At 44.5% G+C, this 18,556-nt stretch overlaps 1 long non-coding RNA gene across 1 annotated transcript; it reads right to left on the minus strand.

Moving 5' to 3' along the window:
• Nucleotides 1-211: 211 nt before the first annotated feature.
• On the minus strand, nucleotides 212-3,724 carry LOC148036803 (uncharacterized). Its single transcript, XR_015690509.1, has 2 exons — nucleotides 3,410-3,724; nucleotides 212-3,190 (listed from the first exon to the last, which is right to left on the minus strand). It is a non-coding gene; the product is annotated as an uncharacterized LOC148036803 (long non-coding RNA).
• Between the last annotated feature and the right edge of the window lie 14,832 nt (nucleotides 3,725-18,556).

Genomic DNA, 18,556 nt, shown 5'->3' on the forward strand with positions numbered 1-18,556 from the left:
TTTAATCATCGCACAAGCTCTGCAAAGAAGGGAAAGAAAAAAAAGAGAGAAAAGGGAAAGCAACAGCTTATCCAACCGGTCCCTCTCTCTCTCTCTCTCTCTCTCTCTCTCTCTCTCTCTCTCTCTCAAAAGCAAGAAGCAAGAAGAGACCTCACAAGATTACACACCACAAGAATGAGCTTATCAATTCACTTTTCAATTTTTATGCATGGCCTCAATTTTTATTGACTAGTAGCTTGGCCAAGATTAATTGTTATAATTTGCACGAGTGAGTCCGATGCTCTCACACAAAAATAATTCCAAGTAAATTTTTACTTTCAAAAATCACAAGCTATTTTTTTGTTCTACTTTTCTTGCACCTCTATAATTTCTCACTTTTTCTTCTACCTTTTTCTACATATTCCTTGGTTGCATCTTCATAAACAGGGTTAACATTTGTTTTGACCTTTTCTAAGATCCACTATGCCTCCTTTTGATTTGTGACTTGGGGTCCCATTGGAAAACCTAAGTATCTGTATATAGTACCCTTGCCAATCACTCTCCCCTTCCAACCCAAATTCATGAGATTATCTTCTATCAAGCTTATCAGACACGAGTTTTGTAGGTTAATTTTGAACCCTGCAACTTCCTCATACCATCTCTAAACTTCCATGACATTCTCCAAGTTCCATCTGATGGCCTGCAACATCATCAATAAGTCATCAACAAACGCTTGGCCTACCAAATGCTTACCTTGATAGCTAACCCCAAGGAGATTCCCTCCCTACACCATATTGTCTATTAAGAAAACATTGGGTGGGTGGCTATGGTGGACAAGAGGGGGCTCAAGGGATGAGACCATTTCCAACATGAATGGTTCTGTGAGAGACACATTAATTAAAATGAAGGCTTACCTCCCTTCAAAAAGAGAATAGGGCAAATTGGCTACCTTATGATGAAACCCCATCCTTAGCATTACTTGCCTTAAGTATTCCCAACTCACCCTATCAAAGGCTTTCTCCACGTCTACTTCCACTAGTACAATCTTCTAACCCAAAATAGAGGCCCACTGTGAAGCCATTAAAACATTCAGTACATTGTCAAGAAGGCTCCTACCTTTTATGAAATCGTACTGGTGCATGTTTATGCATCTTTGCATTATCGACTCCTTCCCACTCACTAGAGATTTTGTAAAAATTTTATAGATGACCCCCATTAATGAAATGGGTCTCCCCTGATTCAGGTGAGTACACACATGTTGCTTTGGCACAAGTGTGATGATACTTCTTGTTCAAGAGTTAGGAGTCTACCTTCAGCCCAACATTGATTGACCAAATCAATTAGAACATATTGCAGCTCCTCCCAAAAGTGTACCATCATTTCAACTGTGACTCCATCAAATCTTGGTGACTTACCTCAAAAGACTTTTCAGTGCTGTCCTCAACTCCTCAGTGGTAAATCTCTGGAGTAGCATAGTATTGTCTTCTTCTGTAACTACTTTGCTGACTGGACTTAGGATCATGTGAATGACAGCTTGGTTTGGTCCATGATGATGCTGATAGAGAGCCTAAAAGTGCTCTCTGCAAGTTGCTGCAACGTTTTTGTTGGTTTATCTCCCAACTTCCATCTTCTATTTTCAGCACTGTCACACTTTCCCTCGCTCTTTTCCTTTTGAGGAAATTGATGAATCCAACAGATGTGTAGTGTAGGTCCCTATCAGCCTCCTGTCATATATTGAATTGATTTTATCAACATCCCTTACCACGGCCTCATGCCTAATTAGTTGAGCTTCCTTGACTTCCTCAACCTCGAAATCTGTGAGCCGCCTCAAGCGAGCAGCCCTAGCATAATTGGTGAGGATGTCTTTTGCCCAAATGCAACTCCAACCTCATGCCTAACTAGTTGAGCTTCCTTGACTTCCTTGATTTTATCAACATCCCTTACCACGGCCTCATGCCTAACTTGACTTCCTCAACCTCGAAATCTGTGAGCCGCCTCAAGCGAGCAGCCCTAGCATAATTGGTGAGGATGTATTTTGCCCAAATGCAACTCCAACCTCATGCCTAATTAGTTGAGCTTCCTTGACTTCCTTGATTTTATCAACATCCCTTACCACGGCCTCATGCCTAATTAGTTGAGCTTCCTTGACTTCCTCAACCTTGAAATCTGTGAGCCGCCTCAAGCGAGCAGCCCTAGCACAATTGGTGAGGATGTCTTTTGCCCAAATGCAACTCCAACCTCTCCTTCTCAGAAAGCCAAAACCCCTGTAGACAGAGGCTTTGCAGGACCCCTGTTGACAAACCTCCCCCACAGGTCCACTGCACCCTTTCTTACATCGCCTTGCATTACACTAATGGCCCCAGCAATCAAATATTTGAAGGTGATCTGTATGAAATGCCTTTGATTTGCCACCAGCGACTTATGCTGCCCTAAAAATGTTGCATTTCAAAACAACTTATTGTCAGGTAGATTGGCAAATGATCCAATAGCAAGACGCTGCAATCCACTTTTAGCTCTATAACTCCCTCAGCTCTCCTTATTACTGGGCTAAGTTCAACTAGTGGTACGCTTCACTGGGGAGAGTGGCTGCCCCAAATGCACTTTCTTTAGCCACATCCTTGTCAAAACCCTCCTTGGCCACCAAAGCCCTTGACCTTACCTTGTCCTTCGTAGGTTTATTGGCTTTATCATCCTCCTGCAGAGAAGGGCATTCTTTGAAATAATGACCCCATTGGCCACATTGATTTCAAGACCCTGCAAACTTACTCCAACTTAGTTTGAGTTGGAGTTCACCAATACATGGAACACTAATATCGATAAATTCTGGTTTTGGCCGCTCCGTGTCCCATAGCAGACATCCTATTTTTGAAATGATGAGCCAGAGGCATGTACAGAGGTCGACCCAATCCTTTTGTGATGTCAGGTAGTAGATTCCAAAGATATGCCGGTAGGTTGGGGATTTCCACCCACACCAGACAATCTTTTCGAAGGCCATCGTGCCCCATTTCCACTGGTTGCCAGGGAGTGACGTAAACCAAATCCAATCCCCAGAAGTATACCCTCTGCTTTTGCACCTTCTCTACTACTTCGCGCTTGTCGAAGTCCACCTCAAAAAAACCTCTACCTCCATAGTAGATTTGATCCACTGTTCCTTCTCCTTTGAGCATTGTATTGAACCACGCCACTGCTTCTACGAGTTTTGGCACCTTCCCTGTGAAGAACACCAGAACTGCTTCAGTATTGAACTTGAGGACATTGGCGCGTACCTTGTCGGCATCCAGAGTGATCTTCTTAGCATGACCCTCTTTTCTATTCTCCATGTTCCCTTAAAGGAGGCTTGTAAGGATCTCTGAGACAATCTTGGGGTTTGCCTCCAAGTGAAGAAGAATATCGTCCTTGGATCTGATGGATTGCCTTTCCGCTGACTCACCAATAGAGTTGGAGCTAGGTTGACCCTCCACAGACTGTCGCTTCCGCGCTGTCTTTCTTTCGTGTCTTCGTTGATGATGTTGGAGCCGTCCTCTTCCTGTTTGCGCTTGAGAATGGTCTGATTTCTTGCTTCTATTTGCATAATCTCGCCTGCTTCAGAGGACTCGTCCGCCATGGGTTCATCCTGCTCGCCCAACCATGCCACAGGAAAGTGGATCTTGTGGAGGTTTTGCTTCTCACCTTGAACCTGATTTTTTAATTCAGACTCCTAAGTTCAATCAATGCACACTCTCCTAGTGAGTGAGATGTGAAGTCAAAAAGTGGAGCTTGTGTAGTTTGTGGAGGTTCTAGCCATGTTCTAAATTTCAATAGGCCAAGGTTGAAGGCACCCTTCAATATGAATGTCCTTGCAGAAATGTGAGCTTGGCAACACTTTCTAGAAGGGAGTTTAATGATGAGCTCAAAGATGTGTGGATTGACATATGATGAGGGTGAGGTAGGTTGGTTGAGGAGCAAAGTATCGAGAAGAAGCGTGGAGAATATTTGCTCTGACAAGTCATTATGGCATGACATGGTGCATTCAAGTCCCTTTACGCCGCCACGAGTCTCTCAGCAGGCATGCATGCAGACTGTTTCTGGCAAGAGGTAGAGAACTGATGAGATGGTAGCTGAGCTAACTGGAGGGCAGATTGAGTGCAAGCATGTTGTGTAAGGAAAAAGCAGTGGACATTGCTGAGGTAGACAAACTACTGTGCTCTGACCAAGCTCACCACAACGTCATTTGCAAAACTAAGGCCCAAGAAGGTGTGCGAGTACACAAGGCTAGCGTCACTCTCTCCTATGAGAGAATACAACGGCAACATGCAACTCTACTTTATACTGGGGTCTATCTCTACTTTCTGGGTCATCCTCCAATGGAGGACAACTTTTGTAGGTGGTTCAATAACACTTATCAGGGGAAGGCAACCCTTAGCCAGTTCAGGTTTGTCGGGAAGGGTTTTATCTGGTTATCTTGGGATCGAAGGCAGAAAGTGATTGGGTGTTGGCCTCCTCTGTGGGCTACAAAGGCAATCTTGTGTATGCCCTTCCGTGGTCTTCTTCACTCTCTCCTGAAGGTGTGCTCCTTCATGAATACCCGGTGTGGATTGAGTTGCCAGATCTCCCTCCTTGGCTTGTTAAGGAAACTGTTGCCATTGCTACAACCCTTGGAAAGATCGTGTATTCTCTTGCTCCTGCCACCACGAAGGGCCTTCTCAAGCTAACAAGCCGTGATTGTATCCTTTGGGACAAAAGAAACGAGCCACCGGAGTTCCTTCAAGTGCAGGATGCTCGTGGAATGGAAGTCGTTCTCTCAATTAAATTTTCATATTTCCCCAATGCTTGCTATCATTGCAAGTCGTCGGGTCATTTTTCTAGGGCTTGTCCCACAACAAGATCCCTGCAAATGACAACATGGCTGTTGTTGACGCAGGCACGAGTGTGTAATAGGGCAAGATAGCAGATGAAAAAGGCAAACAGAAGGATGATGCTTCAGGTGTGGGCAATGCTGCTCAATTGGCCCTCAAGAAGCCGCCTAATGCCTCGGAGAACCAACATCACAAAAACACGAAGGAAAAGCCTTCGTCTTCTAGTTCCCAGAATATGACATGCATGTGGCCAATAGCACAACAGGGGGCAAGCCTGTCTCTCCCCATGATAACAAAGAAAATTTCACCCCTAAAGACTGGGAGACTAGTAGCAGAGGTAAGAAGAAGAACCGGAAGCCATCAATCAAGAAGCTTTCTAGGCAACCTTTGGTGGATCGCAATCACTGTGGTCCTTTGGATGGCCATGAAATGTTGGATGAACTAGTTGCATATTGATGAGAAGGCAATGCTCTCTCCAAGACTCAAGTTTTGTACATGGAATGTTTGAGGCTTGTCCTCTGACATGCACAAGCAAGTTGCTTATGGGATCATCAGGAGGTATAAGCCACACGGCCTAGCTCTGCAGGAAACTAAGCTAGACCAGGAAGCTTGTAGGGCCTTTTGCATTACAGATTATGTCACCTTTTATGATGTAGCTACAAGGGGTAGGGGAGGAACGTTATTGCTGGTAAAGCAAGAGTTGTGCCCGAGTGAAAGTTTGACGGCTAGTGATGGCAGTTTTGTTGGTGTTCAAGTTAAGTGGAGTGAGGAACCTTTTATGGTTTGCTCTGTCTATGCTACGAATTGTCCATCTCTAAGAGCAAAGCAATGGGAAATGCTCAAGCATTGCTTGTGAACAGAGAAGATCGCCATCATCATCGACGGTGACTGAAACATGACCCCAAGAAGCTCTGATCGCTCGCACAGCCTTGGGAACATGACAGCTGAAGATTGAGAAGCTTGGATGATGTTGAAAGCTTCATGTGAATTAGAGGATCTGGCACTTTTGGCATGCAAAGAGGGATCTCCAAATTTTACATGGCATAATAGGCATATTGGTAACACATGGAGAGGAGCCTATCTTGATAGGCTTTACTCCACTCAGAGTGCTTCAATGTTTCTTTTTTGAGTGACAAAGGATTTCGTGACAAATGATTGGTGTTTGGGAGGAGGCTAGGGATCCCTTTGTCACCCTTGAAGCCCATTGGATGAAATGTCAAAAAGCCATCACAAATATGGCAAACGAATATGGTAGACAGAAAGCGTCTCAAAGAAGACTTAAGCTTGAGCGTATTGGCAAAGTCTGGGCCCCTCTACTCTCTTCCTTGGTGCTCAATCCGAAAGATCAGGTGTTGCAAGTGTGTCTCAAGGACCTGGAATTGTACATCAGGTTGATGGAAGAGGACGCAGTCAAAGCTGCTAGGATGCAATTGAGGGGTCAGTGGGAGACCCTTGGCAATGGCCCTAATGAATTCTTCTTCTCCAAACTGAAAACGAAGCAAAAAAAGGAGACTATTGCATGCATAGAAAATCAGCAGGGTGACTTAGTCTTTGATGAGTCTATTATTGCCAGGGTCTTTAAAGACTATTTGTCGGCAATCGTGGGTACTAAGCTTCCCACCCCACGTAATTATGCTAACAAATTGGAGAACTTCTTGCATGATGTAGTTAATCAAATTGGTACCGAGCAGGCATTGCTGTTGGATAGACCCTTTACTTTGGTGGAGCTAAAAGAGGCAGTTTTCTCCATGAATTGGAAATCTCTCAGGCCAAATGGCCTTCCTGCCGAAGTGTTTTAGACATTATGGCTTTTTTGTGGGGAAGATCTTGTTGACATGCTGAATCATGTTAGGAAGTCTAGTTTTCTAATCCATGTTGTGAATCAAGGAGTAATTAAGCTCATACCTAAGTCACAGGACATGAATAAGCCTACAAGCTGGAGACCTTTAACAATGCTCAACTTTTCTTATAAGATCTTAGCCAAGGCTTTAGCTCTACGCATCAAACACCTCTTCGTTGAGGTGATTCATAAAAGACAGTATGGTTTTGTACATGGCATAAGAATTCATGATGTGGTTCTTAATCTCATCATCTCCATGGATCATGCTCTTAGCCTACAAAAGGATTTTGTGCTTATCAATATGGATTGGGATAAAGCCTATGATAGGATTAGCTGGTCTTTCATCATCGGAGTCCTGTCTGCCATGAAATTTGGCCCTATTTTCATCAATATTGTGACTACTCTGCTTCTACAGTCATTAATATTAATGGCACATTCACTGCTCCTTTTGATTTGAAAATGCTCCATCATGCAGGGTTGTCCATTAGCCCCGATGCTCTTTGCTCTGGTTATTGATCCTTTGCTAAGGAAGATTGATTAGGCTCTACAATCTAGTGCCATTAAAAGCCTCCCTCTTCCCGACGAATCACATATGGCTATCCAGTTTTTTGCAGATGATAATGCTTCTATTGTTGAGGCTGAAAGGGAGTCAGTGTGCAAGTTACTAGAGATCTACTCTGAGTTCTCGGAGTTGTCGGCCTCCCAGGTTAACATGAGGAAAACCGAATTGTTTGTCCTCTCTTGGCGGGAACCTGAGCCATGGATCCAACATTTGGGCTTCAAAATAGTTAAGCCTCGAGAAATTGCGAGATATTTAGGATTCCACATTGGGGTTGGGGTCTCTCTCAATCAATGTTTCTCTTGGTTTTTAAGCACGTTCCAGGAAAAATTAAGAAAGTGGATGGATGCCCCCTACTCCTTTGCAGGTAGGTTGACAATTATCAAGAGCATTTTGACATTGACTACTGTTTATGTAGGGTCTATTCTCCCATTTAGCTCGACATCCTGGGCAAAAGTGGAGAAGTTGTTGAGAGCTTTCTTTTGGTCCTATAAGGGCAACAGATCACAAGCACACATTAGTTGCATGGCCTCATGGTGGATAGGAAAAATGGTGGAGCCGGACTTGAGAGCTTGGAAACCAAGTCCATGTCCTTATGCTTTGCACTGCTAAAAAGGCTAGAAAGCAATCATCCTTGGGCTATAATTATCCGTCATTGGATCACAACAACTAGCCTCAAAGGGACACAATGGACAAAAATCTCTTGGCTGATGTCTTATCTTGCCCTCATTTAAAGGTTAGAATATCACATTCTGATGTTTCCCAAGCTTTGATTGTCATGTGGCAGAAGGTACTTTCCGAAGTTGAATGGGAATCAAGAGGTTACATGTAGGGTGACTCTGCCCTTTATAGGAGCATTTGGCTTTCATTGCATGCTTACGACCCCCCTCATGCACCTATCCATAGGGACTCTAAATTGGCCAAGAGGTTGCATGATAAAGGGTTGGCTATTTGGAAGGATGTTTGGTGTTAGCAAGATGGTTAGTGGCATCAGATGGATAGGCTAGCTGGCATCTACAAGTTGAATGCCAGAGAGAGAGACATGCTTATTGTTGTTCTGAGTCAAGTAAAAGAAGGTTGGCCTAACTCCATAATAGGGAAGGATGATTCTATCCTGAAAGGCCTTCGTAGCCCATCTGGAAAGTGCATTATTCACTGCAAATTTGCATAAGATCTGAGAACATCATCTCCAGTTATTCCCACGAATTTACAAGTTAAGTGGAGGACTAAATATCCTATGGCCTAGGTACATCGGTAGAAGAGGAGGATGAGAAGAATTTGGGGTGCTACCCCTTCCTTTAGACTAAATTCTTTTAGGTGGCGGCAAAGCCAGAAAAGCACCTGTTTTGGGATTGCCTTTTTGTATCTCCGATTTGGAGGGCGGTCAAAAGGTCGTTAAAAGGGGCAAATCTGATAGGCACATTTAGTATGCCAACTGTCTTTTTTGTAGATGGATGAAAGCTCCTAGAAATTGATCAATTTGGTCTCAGTAGTTGTAATCAAGTTCATATGGTACAGAAGGAACTCTGTTCTGTTTAGACCCCAGGATAGGGTTAACCCCGAGTCTCTATTAGCTCATCTCAAGTATGAGATATTAGTTGTTCTCTGGTCCTTGAAATCCAAACATTGGACTTTCAGACTTTTTCATAAGAAACTAAGTTCTATGGCCTAAGTGGCCATGTTGCATCCTAGGGGTGCTGTAATTATCTTTACCTTTTGATAATATATATCTCGCATTATGAAAAAGATGTGTGGATTAACAATGCCTTAACATCATATGTGCCCAATTAAGACCACTTACTCTAGCATCGAAGACACCACTTGGTTCACCTACATGCATGTAAGAGTGAGCTAGTCTTATACCAAGTGATTCAAGTGTGGTGAGAGTGAGGTTGAATAATGTTGAGGCACTTGCAATAAGTTGAGACTCTAGTGCTTCCTTTATGGACTATCTTCAAGCAATAAAAGCATATCATGTCACATGATTGCTGTGAAGAAAAAATTTGTAGCTCACCAGAGGCAATACAATGAGGCATGCAAAGCCACCATTGCCAAGACAGGGAAATGGGTACATTGAGCCAGTGTCCCTTTTGCCCTCAAACATGTTAAATAAAAGTATGCTAAGTTGATCAACATTGGCATGATTTTCTACTTCCTTGGTCACCTCCCCAAGGAGTATGATTTTGTTAGGTGGTTTGACATTGCCTATAAGCTATTGACAAAAAGCTACCTTGGTACATTATAAATTTGTTTGACTTGGCTTCTATCTGGTTATTGTTGCTTCCTACATGGAACGTGATTGGGTGCTTGCCTTGACGGTTAGTCACAAAGGAAACTTGGTACATACACTCTGTTAACCTCAGTTCGAGATGGCAGAAATATGAAGCAAGGAGTAGAAAAAGAGCAAAGGCACAAAGCCATTCCTCCCTAAAGCTAAGTTGAGGCAAAAAGCACAATTTTAAATGGAAAGCATCTCAAAAAAATCTAAAAACTCTTGTAAAAGAGTGCCAGGATCCCTCCTGTGCCATTTATAAAAGAATAGATGGGTGTAGGCTTAAGACATGAGGCAAGAAGAGGGAAATAGAAAAAAGGACCTTGCCATAACGACCGGTCATGTAAAAAGGGATGGGTGCCCATGGGATTTCAAGGTTTGTATATAAAGTTCAAAAAGTGAATGGAAGATCATTCTTTGGTGTGTGGCTAACAAGAGACCTCCCTCCTTGTCCTCTTCTCTTCATCTTGCTTGTGTGTGTGCTCTTGAGTGAGGGAGAGTGAGAGTGTGAGGGAGTGAGTGTGTGGGAGTGAGGGATCAAGAGGGTGAAGCTCTTCACCATCTCCCCTTTTCTTCTCTTCTCTTCTCTTTTCTCATGCGCACAGCACGGCTATGGCGGATGGAGCTTGATGGAGGAGGCTTCAGGATGCTTGAGCTAGCATCTAGGATTGTGGAGCTACCGATGTGTGCGAAGGAGGAGGCAACTCATTTTCGCATCGATGTAAGCTCACTACATGAAAGGTAAGAAGGATCAAAGCTTGCACACGAGCTATGGCGAGAGAGCAAGAGCAAGAAAGAGAGAGACAAGAAATGGGAACTCCAACCGTCACAATGTGTGACCGGGCCTTCCTTTATTTACTAGTCACTAAAAAATGAATGTAAAGAATAAAGTGACGTGACGGGCGCCCGCCACCTGCAGTGTGCAGTGGCGGGTACTATCAGTGTAGTAATACACGGGGCGGCACGGCGGAGGCGCCTTTACCCCAACAACCTCCCACTTAAAGGTGAATTTGCCCCAGTGAGAGAGAAAGAAAAGAAAAAGACAGTACAACTGTACATAGGTACAAGGGATGAGGAAAGGCAACATCTCATCCAACGCCCATCAATCTCCTGAGGAAGGCAAAGCGCTCAGTAGTGAGGCTTTTCGTGAGCAGATCTGCAGGATTCTCGTCAGTGGAGATCTTGACAAGGTCAACAGACTTGTCCTCCACGACACCACGTATGAAGTGATACCTCACCTCAATGTGTTTTGTCTTCGCATGGAAGACCAGATTCTTAGCCAGCTAAATGGCACTCATAGAATCCGAATGCAGTGTAGGTATAGCATCAATCCCAAGGTCAGCAACTAGACGGCCTAGCCATATGGCCTCCTTGCAAGCCTCAGTGGTGGCTGCAACATACTCGGCCTCAGTGGTAGACAAAGCCGTACACTTCTGAACCCTGGACATCCAAGAGATAGCACCTCCAGCATAGGTGAATACATAGCCAGAAGTGGACTTCCTACTATCTGCATGTCCTGCATAATCGGAGTCAGTGTACCCCACGACCCCTGTATTCTGGGTGCCACAGCAAATACACATATCTGTTGTGCCTTTCAGGTACTTTACCTCATGATACCCTTCACGGCATCCCAATGTTTCCTACCAGGTGTAGCCATATAGCGTGCCACAACACCAACTGCAAAGGCAATATCTGGACGAGTGGCTATCATGGCATACATCAAACTGCCCACAGCTAAAGCATAAGGGATCTGGGCCATCTCAGCCCTCTGCTCATCTGTCTGCGGACAATCGGCCTGTGATACCTTCACATAAGAAGGCAATGGATAGCCAATAGGCTTTACGTCCTGCATGCGGAAGCGCTCAAGGACTTTATGAATATACTCCCTCTGTGACAAGTAAAGGAGTCCCTGATACCTGTCGCATCTAATGCGCATACCAAGTATGTGAAGAGGCCTGTCCCAAATCCTTCATCTCAAAGTTCTTCTTCAGCTGAGATTTAAGAGCATCTAGCTCATCATGAGCTTTCTGTGCTATCAGCATATCATCCACATAGAGTACCAAAATAAGCAATGAACCATCACGAGCTTTCTTCGTGTAAAGACACGGATCCATAGCACTCCTACTGTAGCCCTGTGACTGCATAAAGGCATCAAACTTATGATACCATTCCCTAGGTGCCTGCTTCAAGCCATAAAGACTTTTCTTCAACTTGCACACTAGGTGCTCCCTGCCAGGTTCTGCAAAGCCCTTAGGCTGCTCCATATAGATCTCATCATGCAAGTCTCCATGTAAGAAAGCCGTCTTGACATCCATTTAATATAGATCTAAGTCAAGCTGAGCAACCAAAGCCAAGACCAAGCGCAGGGTGGTCATCTTAACCACAGGAGAAAAGACCTCATCAAAGTCTACACCATGCTCCTGCTTAAAACCTTTTGCTACCAATCTAGCCTTGTATGCTGGCTTGGGGTGTCCAGGGGTACTTTTCAGCTTGTACACCCACGTGCATGGCAAAGCCTTCTTGCCCTTAGGCAAGGCAACCAAATCCCAAGTCTCATTCTTATGCAAGGAGTCGATCTTAGACTGCATAGCCCTCTCCCAGGAGTGACTGTCACCCCTGCGCATAGCCTCATCATAAGTGAAAGGCTCTCCTGCATCTGTAACCAAAATATAATGCATAAAGGACTGAAATCTATCAGGTGGACGTCTGTCTCTAGCAGACCGTCTCACTGCAGGCTCTGCTGCCTGCCCAGCTGCATGTCCAACACCCTGACCATGAGCATTTGCTGCAGCTGTAGGCTGTCCAACTGGCTGTGCAGGAGCTCTAGGCTCCTCCTGAAAGATCACTCTGCAGATCTCAACCACTTTCTCAGGCTGCCTGTGCATCTTGTCTTCATGGAAGACTACATCATGGCTGCGTACTATTTTCCGCGCCTGCGGATCCCATAGGCGATAGCCCATCTCTCCTAAATCACCATAACCAAAAAAGATGCATTTAATGCTCTTTGGATCCAACTTACTCCTCTTGTCCTTGGGCACATGGCAGAATGCCTCACATCCAAAGACACGGAGATGCGCATAAGAGGGTGGCTTACCAGCCCAAACTTCCTCTGCAACTTGGAAATCCAATCCACTAGAAGGCGATCGGTTTATGACATGCACTGCCGTACTAACTGCCTCAGCCCAAAAGCTCTGTGGTAGGCCTACATGGCTAAGCATAGAGCGGACACGCTCCTGAATAATCCTGTTCATGCGCTCAGCCAAACCATTCTGGGCGGGGGTGTAAGGGGCGGTCAATTGATGCTTCATACCCCTGTCATCACAAAACTGCTCAAAAGCACGTGAGACATATTCTCCCCCATTGTCAGTCCTAAGGCATTTAAGCCTATACCCAGTTTGGTTCTCAACAAGAGCAAGCCAACGCTGAAAGACTGCCAAGACATCGGACTTTTGCTTTATGGGATAAGCCCACATTTTCCTAGAAAAATCATCAATGAAGGTAAGAAAGTACTTCGCACCACCCATAGACATACACGGCATGGGCCCACAAACATCTGAATGTACCAAAGCCAAGGGCTCACTCATGCATGGCCTACCTGATTTCTTATGCGTAGACCTATTCTGCTTACCATAAAGACAATGATCACACGAGTCAAAACGTGCATAGTCCAAAGGCGGAAGATACTGCAAACCAGATAACATTTTCATTCCCTTCAAAGACATATGCCCCAAACGGGCATGCCAAATTGATACATGTGGGATAGAGCCCACTGCCAAAACATGGTCTACAGAAGACCTAGATACAACAAGAGGATAGAGGCTGCCAGCCTTGGTGCCTCTAGCAAGCACAAGTCTGCCTTTGGTAATCTTCCAGGCAGAATCCCCAAAACAGACATGAAACCCTGCATCATCCAACTGTCCTGCAGACATAAGACTGCGTGTAAGCGCAGGTACATGACGTACATCCCTGAGCAAAAAGGAACTGCCAGTGGAAAACTGCAACTGAATATCTCCACAGCCCACAATATCAAGAGACCTGTCATCTCCAAGCTAGTTTTACTGCAGAAAATGCCCAAAATCCACTGAAATGAGCTCCAAATGGCGAGAAAAGTGTGCCAAAAGATGCTGCCCACTTAGTACTAGGTGCGGTACACCAAATCAGGATATTTCATCATTAAAAATACTGCTCAGTCCACCAATGAATGCTTGCTGTAATAAATTTCTGAATTGCAATAATGAGAGCAAACTGTCCCAAAACTGGATCTAATGTCAACTAAACAATGCTAGGTCCAAAGCCGGCATAAAGAGGACAAAGCAAAGCCAAATGACAGTGAAAATACATGAGCACAACACCGAGAGATGTCAAATAGCATCTGCCAGTAAGAGGCACACCCCAGACAATCTAGGCAAAATATAGAATCAACTGCCAAAACCTGACACAAATAGGTGTCTGCTCAAAAGAAAGCGGATCCAAAATTGAGACTCAGCTCATAAGCATCCTGTGAACCAAGACATATACTCAATGCAACATTCAATTGTCGGAGTATAATCCCAAAGTCTCAATACATCCATAACTGCTCAATAACATAGACTGCTCCAATAGCATGTAATCCTTGCTCAAGGTCAAGTAAGCATGCAACATGCTCCCACTGGCACAAAAGGCGTACAATCGAGTTAAGGGCTCAAGCAACCCAAGACAAAGTACCAGTGACAAGTGACCAAGTCAATGCATCATACGCTTCCCAAGAGCATGACATACATGAAGCAACTGATGTAGCAACCACTAAGCAAGACATAATCCCAATGGCAAGATCTCTGTCAAGTCAATACATCCAGTAGCAAGCCAAAGTCAATATCCCTGTGAGTCGGAAGTGCTCAAAACATCCAAATCGGAGCTCCAAAATATCTGTCAAGCATGGACAAACTAAGAGGCATCAACCACGGACCAAAGCATGTAATGCATAGAGCTTATCCGTCAAGTACAGACAATAGGCATAAGCGGCCCAAATGCCAGTCAAGTCGACCAAACTGCCAATGACAAACCAATAACAACAGAGCAAATGTGATGCTCAAAAGCATTCCAGAATCATGATCATGAGTTCGAAGCCGATCCCCAAAGTGTAATACATCATGACATAACCCATAGCATACATCCGGTATCGATAGAGAAGCAATACATGTGACAAATGAGCTTCAGCCCGCTCATGTACATCAGCTCTAAACAGTCCAAAACTGTCAATTTCCAGCCTAAAAACAATGCCAAATCATGGGCAAATCGAATGCATACATTCCCAAGACATTAGGCATCATGTAGACCGCATACGGGCATCAAACAAGGTAACCGGAGTAGAGTATAAGCATCAAATGCCAATGCCAAGTGTGGTTGCCCTGTTTCCAGCACTGTATAACAGTAAATAACAGTCCCAAATCAGCCAATATTTCAGGCCAAAATCATGGCATAATCATGTGCATACATTCCCAAGGCACTAGGCATCATGTAGACCGCATACGGGCATCAAATAGCACAACCGGAATGGAGTATAAGCAACAAATGCTAATGCCTGTTATGACAGTTTATGACAGTCCCAAATCTGAAGAAATCAGCCCCAAATGATCAAGACCAATGCCCAAAGCTTGAATGACATCAAACATGAAGTCTATAGCCCTCTTGATCAAGGTAGAGAGCAAGAAGCAATGGCCGAGTGTGGAGCTGAAGTAGACGAGTGCTAACAGCCTGGAAAAAATGGTGCAATCTGCCCTATTGGTGCTGAACTTGCTACTGCTCCACATGGGCTGAAAAGGGGGTAATGGGGGGCTCAAGAAGGGCCTATCAAAGGCCTATGACAAGCCTCTTTGAGCCTTGATAGGTGTAAGGCACAATATGAGGAGAATAAGCTTCAAGGGTTTGAAGCCATGGCTGCCTTGCTGTTTGCAACCTGTAGACTGAAATAAAACCCTGAAAGAATGATCAAATACCTCAGTATCAATGCCTTGAAGGTGCCTCAATAGGCCGGGAAGGTGCTCGGGAAACCGGGGAGTGACGGGAGCTCGGGGAGATCGGATATGGCTGCTGCCGGGATGGAGATCCAATGCGTGAAGGGAGTCGATGCGAAGGTAGAGAAGCACCGAGTCGAGCTCGAGCAAGAGGAAGCCAAGCTCTGATACCAATTGAAAGGTGAGAAGGATCGAAGCTTGCACACGAGCTATGGCGGGAGAGCAAGAGCAAGAAAGAGAGAGACAAGAAATGGGAACTCCAACCGTCACAATGTGTGACCGGGCCTTCCTTTATTTACTAGTCACTAAAAAATGAATGTAAAGAATAAAGTGACGTGACGGGCGCTCGCCACCTGTAGTGTGCAGTGGCGGGTACTGTCAGTGTAGTAATACACGGGGCGGCACGGCGGAGGCGCCTTTACCCCAACACTACATTCATAGGATTGAAGGCGCATCGGCTAGGTGAGAGATAACTATTAGAGCTCGCTTGGAACACTTGAACAATAAGCGGTCCGTGGGTCTTGATGGTTGAGCTTGAGCTCCCTCTACATTTTGGTTCCATTGCCAGGACCAACGGATTCAAGCTTGAGCACTTGTGCGTCTCATATCGAGCATCGAAGTAAGGGATTTATCCCCGAAACGGAGCTTGAGATAGGTAGGAAGTTTAGGCTTTTTGATCTTTGATACAAGTAAGTATTTTGGTTATTTTGGTTGTTCGATGATTGGGAAAGAAAGAGAAATCATTTTAGTTATTTGCTTTTGATTCTTGTTGCATTTAGTGTAGGTTAGGATTAAGAAATCAGATTGGAGAGGCGTAGGGTTTACTGTTGTAAAATAGGGCACAAATCGGCGTAAACGGGAAAAAAATAGTGTTTGAAATTATTAATGCTGGCAAGAGAGTGATTGGAGATAGCAAGACCTTGCCCGGGAAGGGGTTTAAGAGCCAAGAGACCATAGAAGAGCTCATCTTGTCAAGATTGTGGGAGAGAAGGAAGGAGTCTCACTTGTAGCTTTCTTGCTTGAACAATGGGGGAATACACACAAGGGTGGAGGCTGAAAACAGTTTTTCTCTTCTTAGTTGTGTAAGCCAAAAGAACTCTCATACAAAGAAATAGAAGAACCCTATATATGGGTCTCAAACCAAACTCAACTAACTAAGGTGGCATACTAACTGAGCCACGAACTAGAGTAGATAAGGATAGCTATCATGTAGCTATTATTCATGGGTGGTGTACCAACCGCGTCTGCAACTGACAAGTCGGTGACATAAATATACAACGGTCACCCTGGCGTATCACGAGTGGAGCTCGATATCTCAACACTCCCCCTCGAGCTCAATCCCAATTCCTGCACACCAAGCAGGTCTCTGAACTTGCGCAGCTTCTCTGCGCCCAATGCCTTCGTAAATATGTCAGCTACCTAATCCTCTGTGCTGACATAAACTAGATCAATAAGACCTAGTAAAACCCTCTCCCGCACATAGTGATAATGCACCTCAATGTGCTTTGTTCTAGCATGATAGACTGGGTTATTTGCCAAGTGTATACTACTTATGTTGTCACAATAAATGACAACTGGCCCATTTGTAGACTGATGCATATCATAAAGTAGCTTATGCAACCAAGCTACCTCACATGCAGCCATTGCTGCACCCCTGTACTCAGCCTCTGTGCTCGACAAGGCAACTGTAGGCTGTTTCTTGCTGCTCCAAGTGACTGCAGCACTCCCAAAAGAGAACACATATCCACTGGTAGATCGTCTATCAGAAATACTACCAGCCCAATCAGCATCAGTGTATCCACGCAGTTGTATCTGAACCCCAGTCTCATAAAATAGTCCATATTGCAATGTGGACTTCACATACCTGAGTATGCGTCTAGCTGCATCCAAATGCGGTTTCCTTGGAGCCTGCATAAACTGACTTACCAATCCAACAGCATAGCTCAAATCTGGCCTGGTAATAGTCATATAAATCAAACTTCCTACTATGCGTCTGTACATAGTAGGGTCTTCCAAAAGCTCACCTGCATCTGTGCTCAGCTTCACATTCTACTCCAAAGGAACTGAAATAGGCTTACAGCCTGTCATCCCATATTTGGACAGCATGTCCAATTCATACTGCCTCTGCAAGAGCTGTATCCCACTTGGTGATCTAATCACCTCAATGCCCAAGAAATAACGCAGCTCTCCCAAATCCTTCATCTCAAACTTCTGCTTCAATAGCATTTTCACATGAAGGATATCTTCATCACTGTCACCTGTCATAATCAAATCATCAACATAAATGACAAGTACCATAATACCTTTCTCTGTTTTTCTCACATAGAGTGAGAAATCTGCCTTGGAAATTTGAAAGCCAATAGTGACAAGATACTGTCCTATCTTGTCAGACCATGCTCTAGGTGCTTGCTTCAAGCCATACAAGGCTTTCTTCAACCTGCAAACAAACTCAGGATGAACATCATGCACATAACCTGGTGGCTGCTCCATATAGACCTCTTCTTGCAAATCACCATGCAAGAAGGCATTCTTTACATCCATCTGATGTAAAGACCATCTCTTTGACGCAGCCATAGCAATGACTGCTCTTACGGTTGCCATCCTTGCAACCGGACTGAATGTTTCTTCATAGTCAATGCCATATGTTTGTGCATACCCCTTGACTACTAATCTTGCCTTGTATCTGTTCACAGAACCATCATCATTGCGCTTCACCTTATAAACCCACTTACAGCCAATTGCATTCTTACCTTTAGGCAAAGGTACCAATTCCCATGTAGCATTTGCTTCCAAGGCATCCATTTCTTCATCCATGGCTTTCTCCCATTTTTCTTTTCCCATGGCTTCCTCAAAAGAAGTGGGTTCTGGTTCCTGTATCAATTTAACCATATATGCATAGTGAATGGCTGTAAATCCATCATATTTCAGCCTATCCACAGGGTACCTAGCTCTCGTAGACCTGCGCAAAGTAGGTTCACTCCCAGGTGCTCTCAAAACATCCTTGGTCTTCCTTACTCCAGGTGTAACAATAGAAGGAATACCCAACTCATCATCAATGCTCTGTTCTGAGCCACTGGA

This window comes from Lygodium microphyllum, chromosome 4 (assembly GCF_053477565.2).
Source record: "Lygodium microphyllum isolate KBCC chromosome 4, Lygodium_microphyllum_v1.1.10, whole genome shotgun sequence".
Lineage (NCBI taxonomy): Eukaryota > Viridiplantae > Streptophyta > Polypodiopsida > Schizaeales > Lygodiaceae > Lygodium > Lygodium microphyllum.